Source organism: Apium graveolens, chromosome 2, assembly GCF_009905375.1.
Source record: "Apium graveolens cultivar Ventura chromosome 2, ASM990537v1, whole genome shotgun sequence".
Lineage (NCBI taxonomy): Eukaryota > Viridiplantae > Streptophyta > Magnoliopsida > Apiales > Apiaceae > Apium > Apium graveolens.
The window spans coordinates 290,338,246-290,349,017 of NC_133648.1; the positions used below are offsets into that span (position 1 = coordinate 290,338,246).

Here is a 10,772-nt window from a genome sequence, read left to right on the forward strand (position 1 = left end):
TAGTTGCTTCACATCAGTTTTATAACAAGCACCGATGTTTGAGTTCTTTTTTAAAAAAATAAGCTTGTGCATTTGTGCATAAACCCAGACAAAAGCAAAAAATACTAAATCAACATCCAACAAACAACCAGAAATATACTAAATTAACTTCTGTCTCTACAACCAAAATCCAGCCACATTCTCCGATAACCAATATCTAACCATTCCTACGTCCAACAAACAACAAACATCCATATATCTACAACCAAAATCCAATCCACCCATCCATATGCATCTCCATATTCGATTATTAAAAACCTGATATAGATATTAAGAAAATCTATACACTTTCACTTTCTGTTTCTTTTGGGATCCAAATTTGTGGCATCTTTAAGTGCTTCTTGAGCATCAGTGTCCATGCTGAGCTTGAAGAGAGTAACTTCCTGCAGATAAAATACAGTTAAACAACTTGAAGACAACAAAATAAATGTTATAATTTTATTCCGGAATTCCAGCTACAGGCATTTTAGATATTACATTTACAAAGATAAAATATAAATCAGAACATAATGTTACTATAAGTTCTTAATCACAAGGATGAAGAAAACATTTGGGGTATTAATAATTAAGTGAAAAGTACTGCAGGCATCAAATTTTGGAGGTATTTTCCAAAAAATATCAAACATCATATCAAAACTTGTTTCCACAATCCCCTTTAAATATGTACTAACACATAGAAAGAGTATCATCAGATAAACTACCTTTGGGGATGGCAAGTCTGTCATCTTTCATAGTTTTTGGCCAAGTCTTATCGACAGCCTTGTCCACCATAGGTACACAGTCATTGTTCTGATTTATACAATATTCTTTTGGGGTTATCTGGAGCGATAAAACAACATCAATTATGATCTATAAAATGGAAAATAATGTCAAACCATCTTTCTAATGAAGCAAATACTGCTGCAAATGATCAATCTTTATCATTTTGTTTTTTCCAAAAAATATGAAATAACGTCCAAAGCGGTATAGTTTGCATGCTATTCTTCTCAAAGGAGTAAATGTAAAAGGATAATGGCTTAACCTTCGATCTAGAGCCTTATTGTACCTAAGAAGTTTGGTAATAGTTCGAGATTAGATGACTTACTTCTTCACGGACAGGGGAGAGATGTGGATTCTCAGTGTGCTCCCTTGAAGGTATGGATTCTTCTATCCCCTTCTTGAAAGAACCAGTCTGCAATAGGTGAAAATTCAGTACTGCAGAGAATAAAACCAATTCAGACTGAAAATTTGGAAGACTGCAGTCTGATGTAACAAGTATTCTCCTCGGAAGTACCTTATGAGCCGAATTAGGTTCGTCCTCAAGCGAGATTAAAAATTTTGTGCTGTATTTGTGTGCACCATTCCGTACCATCTAGATCATCATTTAGTACAAGTAATTAGAATAGGAATCAAAGTATAATTAGAAAACTGAAAGAAGATGAAATTGGACCTTCATGATCTCTGGATCATCCCATGGCCCCTTATCTGACAGCATACATCCATCTTTCTCTGCACAAGTACAAGTACCACCCAAGAACTCGGGAAGCTTACTTATATAAAGCAAGAAATAGGTTCCAAAAAGATGCTCAGTTAAATAATGCATGTTCATTTAAGAAGAGTTCACAAAAGAGCTCACTGATCTATGTGTTTCTTTGCAGCAATAGAGCAGGCTGGGAACTTATCACTGATCAAAATTTCCGTAAAATAGTATGATAGTGTCCGCCCCAAAGTCTTTTCTTCAAAGAATCATATCAGCCCACATTTGCTTTATTTTCTCTATGTCAAATTTTCTGGCCTTCAAAAATCTAAACCATAATACAACTTGTTACCCTAAGTAATTTCTTAACCAAATAAGAATGTTAGCATCATGTGATAATCATCGTGTTTTGAAGGGAGTAACTCTTCCAAGATAAGGGCTTGTCGTAATGCATCTACTGCTTGCAATTCCTCAGCATCGTGCTCATCAACAACCACCACAGACATGACTCTGCTGTTTCTCCTGCTTTTTTTGGTCAAAGAATGCCTAAACTTGGTAGAGGCATTGATTGTCTTTTTCTTGAGAGACCCGAGCCTCATCTTCCTCTCATCCTCTGAGCTTTCAAATTCAATCTTTTTTTGACCTATTCACAGTTTCTTTTAACAAGGGCTTTAATAAATACAAGATCATATAACCGGTGCTCATAAGCAAGACCAAAATTGGGGAACTATGAGTTGAAGAAAACTTGAGTTTCGAAAGATGAATACTTACTTGGCCTATGAGGCCTCTCAATGGGTCTAAACATAATGTCACTCATGGATGCAAATTGCAAGTTTGGTGACACCAGACCTTTGTCCTTGCAGAATGCTACACCTTGCAAGAATTAAGAGCACACTCAAGATATAATAACACTTAATATCATATCCTCTGAAGAACTACCACACATTATAATTGAAATCTGCAAATTAACATCTATAATCTAAAAACCAAGGATTTTGCAAAGAACATTATCCAAGTGCCTTTAATGTAATAAAGCATCAGTCTACAATTTTTGTGGCGCCCTCCAAACCCGGGTCAGAAGTTTGGGGTCCACACACATACTTTATTTATAACCTGCTTATAACAATAATAAAGATAATAATAATATGCAGTGACCCTACTTACCAACTACCACGGATCGCAACAGGTTAAAGTATGCACACAAGCCACACACACACACTTATATTACAAACGCTCAAATCCCAGCTATTCAAACTTACAACTGAATATTAAACATTATTACAAACATTACAAACTAAACTATCTCAAAAGCTGTCAGCTGGCTTAACTCGATCAACCTGGACTCCTAGCTCTCGCACGAGATTGGGGATCCTTGCTACTAAGAGGTTCCTTTTAAACTGGAAAAGAACATAAACAACATCGTACAGATGAGCTAACTAGCTCAGCAAGTCACATTAACAATACTGAGAATAAAATGATCAAGTGAAATGAGTTACAGTATCAAGGGAACAATCAATATGGATGTAGAATTGCATATTATATTATCATTTTAAAAATCAAGGTTAGACTGATGATCAGTCATGTACTAACCCCGAGCAAGGCACATAGCTCTGCTCTATTACTGGATCCAAAGCACACATTGGCCTAAGTTGACCATGAATCTGGTCTAACCACGAATCTGGTCCATAATTTTATAAAACAATCCAATTCTATCACAATAACAGAATAAAAAATGTAAAACAATAAACAGAATCATAGTCAACATGGGATATTTTAATCATGAGATGGGTTTCAATCCTCACAAGGAAACAAAATAGCAATTCCAAAGAATGGCTATCAACTGGTGAAAGAATTGGATAACAAAAGAATCAAAGTTTCAAAGATACAAGGATTTGGTTATTTTCAATGCATAAGGTACAATGGTTTGAGTATGTAAGCAAATCTTAGTTCAGTGTTCGGTATTTAGTTTGTATATATTTGTGGAGTAGTATCATATATCGGTGGTTCGTATTCGGGTGTTCAAAAATCAATGGTTCAGAAAGAATAAGGTTTACGGTTCAAAGATCAATAACTGGAATCAAGGTTTAGGGTCCAGTGCTTCAAAGCACTTACAATATAAAATAGAACTATCAACTATTCAAAACATATCTCGAGAAAGTTCAGAACACTTGCCTGGTATTAGTCTGCTATACTTCACTAACTTTCAATCACAATCTCTTATCCCTCGACTACTTGCTTTCCTATTCTATGCCTGGCCTCTTATGTACATATAACATAAGTATCTATCAATACTCAACTCATATGATTCTATTCGGTATACACTTCTATCTACTCGTCGTTTTACCGAAATCCGATTAACGGATTGAAAGTTATGCTAAAAACAAATAAACATTGAACATATATACCAATAGTCTAACAAACAAGTCACGTATAACACAAAGCACGTCAAACAACTAATGAAATTCCATTTATAGAGAGGTCTCGGGTCATAAACATTCTTTCAGGTATTTAATATGATTTTTAAAACATTTTTCGGAGTAAAAAAGGGTCGTAGGATCAATTTCGGGTAATAAACAGAGTCTGATTACTCAAATCTAACTCTAAAAATTTTTTATAATAATTATCGAGCCTTGAAAATAATTTAAAATAACATTTTAAAGCACGAAACTATTTTTCATGATTTTTAAATCATTTTAAAATAATTAAATCAAATTAAATAATCAATTAAAGTCAATTAATAAAAAATTAACTAATTAATCAATTAATATTTAAATTAATTGATCAATTAATCAATTAATTATTAATTAAAATTAATTAATTAAGTAATTTAGATTTATTTTTGAATTAAAAATGAATTTTGGAATTAAAATAAATGATTTTTAGAATTTTAAAATAATTAAAACTAATTTTTTAAATAATTTTATAAAAAGAAATCCTATTTTTGAAAGTATTTAAAATAGAAATCCTATTTTCGATAGTTTTGTAGTTGGAAATCTTGTTTTTAGATACTTTTTAAAGAACAGGGGCTAAAATGTAAGTTCTTAAAAACTAGGGGAACTAGACAGCAATTTTGCCGTCTTCCCCCTTCATCCTCACCGGCGGACGGTCAGGAAGCCATTAACGGCGACCCGCCGCCGCGCAAGCTCGCCGTAAACATGCCTCAAAGCTCAGAACGATTCGAAAACTCGGGGAAATGTGCGGGTGATTTCCAGGAACTCATTCATGTAAACAAATCAAGCAAACAAACTCCTATTTAGCCGGGTTTGTACCCGGAAACGAAGAACGCCGGCAAACTTTCAAATCAATAACACGGTCAATACGAGCAACGTCGATTAGCAAGCTATATATTAATCGATTGAAAATTTCATAAGGAACACAACCCACCCCTCTAGAACGTCTATAAATCCCTAAATAAGAAACCCCCAAATTCAGTCAAGAACATTCAAACGAGTATAAACCCTAATTATATAATTCGAGAATTAAACCCTAATTTGAACATGTTATTGACCTCCAAATCGAGCATATAATATACCAAAATGATCAAGAAGAAAAGATCTATAACATGCAATCATCAAATCATACAAACAATTGCTCGAACTCAAAACCCTAATTATAATTCTTAAAAATTCGAATATAAATCAGTTTATAGGAAATTAACCTTTGATTCTGGGTTGAAACTGATAGCTGAATCAGATAGGATATTTCTCAGGCTTCGATTCGAGTATATGCACGCCTCAATCCGATATCGATAACGCCTCCGGATTTAGGTTTGATTACGAAGAATGGTTTATAAATATAGTATTTTCTCTGTTTTATAAAGATTTTACTGATTGCAAATGATTTTCTATACGAAATAAATTACGGTAAGGGCTATTTATATTTACGAAAAATTAATACCCCGTTGGATCATTCCAGATATAAAATAGTACGTTTATTTATTAAAACAGATCTAAACGGTACCAGTTTTCTAGATAATTATCCTTATCTGTACAATTTGTACAGCGGTCTTGGTCTCAGCACCTGGTTACACGTATTACGAGGTGATAATTATAATAGTTTAATAACCGTTTATCAAAAATACGAGTTTTATTGATTTACCGAAACGAATTTTGTATCGAAAATATTGTGGCGAGACCCGCACAGGACAAACCGTACGCCGGATCGGAAAAGTCAAAACATGGAAAATGCTCAATATATTGTAATTAGGTTAGGAAAGAGTTCTCGGAAGAGTTTCGGGTTATAAAAATATAAAAACGGGTGAAGTCGGCTGGTTTATGATTATATAAAATAGTTTATAAATACTCGGAAAAAGAATTTATTAAATCCATAAATTTCCTATAAAACCATAAATTATCATAAAAATAAATAGGAAGATATGACATTTATCTATATTTTATTTTGGACATACAAAAATTAAAATACTCAATTTATATTATTTTTAAACATCCAAACACATATACCACGTAACAATTAATTCATAAAATAAATACTAAATATGCATAATATTTACTTATTAGCAAAAATAATTACATGATATATCCCAGATATTACATCCTTCCCCACTTGAAAGCATTCTATCCTCAGAATCTCCTAAGAAAACAAATGAGGGTACTTTTCTTTCATATCACTTTCTAACTCCCAGGTTGATTCTTCAACCTTTGGGTTTCTCCACAGTACTCTTTCCAACTTTACCACTTTATTTCTTAACACTTTCTCTCTTTCTTCTTGAATCTCTATTGGACTCTCTACATACGACAAATCTACTTGAAGTTCTATTGGCTCGTATTCGATTACATGTCCGGAGTCTGGATTATATTTCTTAAACATCGATACGTGAAAAGCATTGTGAATGTGCTCCATGTGCGGGGGGGGTAACGCCAACTCGTAAGCTACTTTTCCAGCACGCTTTAGAATCTCAAAAGGTCCAACATATCTAGGGCTCAGTTTTCCTTTCTTCCCAAATCTTGTCAATCCCTTCCACGGCGACACTTTCAGCAATACTAGATTTTCTTCTTCGAATTCCATATCTTTCCTTGATTGATCTGCATACTTCCTTTGACGGTCTTGTGTTGCTATTAGTCTCTTCTGGACAACTTCAACAATTTCTTTCGTCTGTTACACCAATTCAGGTCTAAGTATTTTGCGTTCTCCTACTTCATCCCAATATACAGGAGATCGACATTTGCGTCCATAAAGAGCTTCAAATAGTGGCATCCCAATACTAGCATGATAACTGTTATTGTAGGCAAATTCTATCAAGGGTAAATGCTCATCCCAACTTCTTTTGAAATCAATAGCACAAACACGTAATATGACTTCGATTGTCTGGATTGTTCTTCCACTCTGGTCGTCCGTCTGTGGATGGTAAGCCGTACTCATATTCAGTCTCATTCCCAAACATTCTTGAAAACTCTTCCAAAATCTCGAATTAAATCTCGGATCTCGATCAGATACAATAGACACAGGAACTTCATGATGAACTACGATTTCTTTCAGGTACATATGGACTAACTTGTCTAGTGAAAATCTTTCATTTATAGGCAGGAAATGAGCTGACTTGGTAAGCCTGTCCATTATAACCCAAATGGCATCGTGATTGGCTTTTATCCTTGGTAATCCGACTATGAAATCCATGGCAATGTGCTCCCACTTCCATTCTGGAATCTGTAATGGCTGCAACAATCCACTTGGTCTCTGATGCTCTGCTTTAACTCTTTGACACGTATAACATCTGCTAACCCATTCTGCAATCTCCCTCTTCATATCTGCCCACCAATAATTTTCCCCTAAATCTCTGTACATCTTGGTACTCCCGGGATGGATTGAATACCTTGAATTATGAGCATCCTGTAAAATTTCATTCTTCAACTCCGTTACTGGTGGAATCCAAATTCTAGATTAAAACCTAAGAATACGTTGATCGTCCTTCAGTGTGCACAATTCCTCACCTACCAAACGATTAATGTCCTGATCCATTATCTCCTCTTGACACTTCCTTATCTTCTCTAACAACTCTGGTTGGAAAGTCATACTATACACCTTCGCTTCAACATGCTTGAAAACTCTGATTTCCAATTCCAGTTTCTGAAATTCCTTGTATATTTCTTCGGGTACTGATAACACATTCAACTTTTCTTTCCGACTTAACGCGTCCGCCATAATATTTGCTTTACGGGATGATAGTTAATCGTGCAGTCATAATCCTTAATCAACTCTAACCATCTTCTTTGTCTCATATTAAGCTCCTTTTGTGTGAATATATACTTCAAGCTTTTGTGATCCGTATAAATCTCGCATTTTTCTCCATATAGATAATGCCTCCAAATCTTCAAAGCGAATATTATGGCTGCTAGCTCCAAATCATGAGTAGGATACTTTTGTTCGTGTGGTATCAATTGCCTTGACGTATAATCAATAATCTTATCGTGCTGTATCAGAACACATCCTAGTCCTTTATGAGAAGCATCGCTATGAGAAGCATCGCTATAGATTACGAAATTCCCTTGGTCATCTGGAAGTGACAAAACAGGTGCTGTAATTAATCTTCGCTTCGATTCCTGAAAACTTTCTTCACATTTGTCATTCCATATATACTTTTCATTCTTCCATGTAAGCTTTGTCAATGATGTTGCAATCCTTGAGAAATTTTGAACAAATCAGCGATAATATCCCGCTAATCCCAAGAAACTTCTTACTTCTGTCGGTGTTCTCGGCCTTTTCCAATTTGTAAATGCTTCAACCTTCGCTGGGTCCACTTTGATCCCTTCTTACTGACTATGTGTCCTAAGAACTGAACTTCCTGTATCCAAAACTCACACTTTAAGAATTTATAATATAACTTATTCTTCCTCAAAATCTCCAAATTTGTCCTCAAATGTTCTGCATGATCCTCTTCTTTCTTTGAATAAATCAAAATATCATCTATAAACACAATAATAAACTTTTCTAAGTATTCCTTGAAAATTATGTTCATCAGGTCCATGAATGATGTCGGGGCATTGGTTAATCCAAAAGACATCACTAAAAATTCATAATGTCCATACCTTGTTCTGAAAGCTGTCTTTGGTATATCCTCTGGCTTAATCTTTAGTTGGTGATATCTCGATCTCAAATCAATCTTGGAGAAGTACTTGGCTCCTTTCAACTGGTCAAACAAATCATCAATTCGAGGTAACGGATACTTGTTCTTGATTGTAAGCTTGTTGAACTCCCGATAATCGATGCACAGTCTCATGCTTCCATCCTTCTTCTTGATAAATAGCACCGGTGCACCCCACGGGGATACACTGGGTCTGATTACTTCTTTCTTTAACAACTCTTGCAATTTTTTTGCTAGTTCCTTTATCTCAACGGGCGCCATTCTATACGGGGCCTTGGATATTGATTCGGTTCCAGGTGCTAAGTCGATCGCAAACTCAATATCTCTATCTGTAGGAAGTCCTGGTAACTCATCGGGAAATACGTCTGGAAATTCATTGACTATCATAATATCTTCAAGTTTTGCTGGCTCCTGACCTCTATCAATTACATATGCAGTGAAATGATCGCATCCTTGTCATAGCAACCTTTTCGCTTGAATTATCGTTAAGAACTTATTTGCTTGCTTTTGGCCCTTAAACGTTACTATCCTATCGTCTGGCGTCTTCAGCATTACCTTCTTATTTTGACAATCTATATGGGCATCGTGCTTAGATAACCAATCCATTCCTAAGATAACGTCAAACTCTCCTAGCTTAAATGGTATCAAATCCACACAGAACTTATTACTAGAAATCTCAATTTCACAATTCCCACAAACTTGATTAACAGATATACGTTCTTGATTTTCTAATTCCACAGTCATTATTTCATTTAAATACTCAACTGGACAATTTAACTTACTAACAAAATCTTGAGAAATAAACGATCGAGTTGCTCCCAAATCTATTACCACTTTGGCACATAAAAAATTCACATTAAGCGTACCTGCCATGACATCAGTATCCTAGATAGCATCCTTCACAGACATATCAAAAACTCTAGCCCTTGGAGTCTCATTCACTGCTGGAGTAGATCCCATAATTCTCAATGCATTACTGACCGGGGCCGGTGTTTTGCAATCCCTGGCTATGTGTCCTGGCTTTCCATATTTAAAGCATGTAAATCCAATAGCTGGAACCTTAATTGCTGGATTCCGGGTAGGCTGATCCTTTCTCACTTGCTCTCTTGCTGGTTGGTTGTGGCACTCTCTCAAATAGTGCCATTTCTGATTACACTTGAAACAAACCACGTTCAACTTATTACAAAATCCTCCGTGCTTTTTCCTAAATACTTGACAATCTGGAAAAGTTAGCCTCAACTGATTCAGCTGGTTCACATTGACTGGATGGTTGCCTTGACCTCCGTCGCCTGCATTCTGTTTCTTGAAATTAAAATTTCTCCCTGGCTGAAACTTTCCCCTCTTGAAATTTGAAAACTTCCCTGGTTGTGACTGTCCTTCATTCCCTTCAAACTTCCTCTTCTTATTTTTCTTTTCTTTTTGTGACATCTCGCTCTCAGTTTCTGCAATCATGGCCTTCTATACAACTCCTGCATAGGAATCCAATTCAAATATGGTTACCTTCCCTCTGATCCATGGCTTCAGACCTTGATGGAATCTCTTGGCCTTGTTCCCGTCAGTGTCCACATATGATGGCACAAATCTTGATAATTCCTCAAACTTAGTCTCATAATCAGCTACTGACATACTTCCTTGCTTTAGCTCCAAAAACTTCAACTCCATCTGGTCCTGAACAAACTGAGGAAAATATTTTTCTAGAAACAATTCTTTTAACTTTTCCCAAGTAATAACATATGTACCTTCCAATGTCTTTACAGTTTCCCACCAATAGGTGTCCTCATTCTTCAAATAATAACTTGCAAACTCAACCTTCTGTTCTTCCTTTACCTTAACTAAAGCAAATGACTTCTCTATTTCCTTTAACCAAACATTCGCTTCAATTGGATATAAGGAACCCTTGAATTCTGGTGTGTTTACCGGCTAAAAAGTTTTGAAATTTACCTGGGGATTGGTTTGTCTTTGCTGCTGTTGAGTCTGGTGGACTATTTGCTGGGCCAAGATTTGAAGAATCTGGGCTACTACTAGGTCTATGGGTCCTGGGTTTGCATTCTGGTTGGTGTTATCTTGGTTGTTGTTGGTTTCTTCATTCTAGGTGTTGGTGCGGGTATTTCTTCTGGGAGGCATTTTCTGTAAAGAACAACTCATTTAGCTTTTAAATCAAATTCTTTGCATAAAAAA

At 35.5% G+C, this 10,772-nt stretch overlaps 1 pseudogene; it reads right to left on the reverse strand.

The window, feature by feature from the left end:
* Positions 1 to 329: 329 nt before the first annotated feature.
* LOC141701921 (phosphatidylinositol/phosphatidylcholine transfer protein SFH3-like) lies at positions 330 to 10,220 on the reverse strand (annotated as a pseudogene).
* Positions 10,221 to 10,772: the final 552 nt, after the last annotated feature.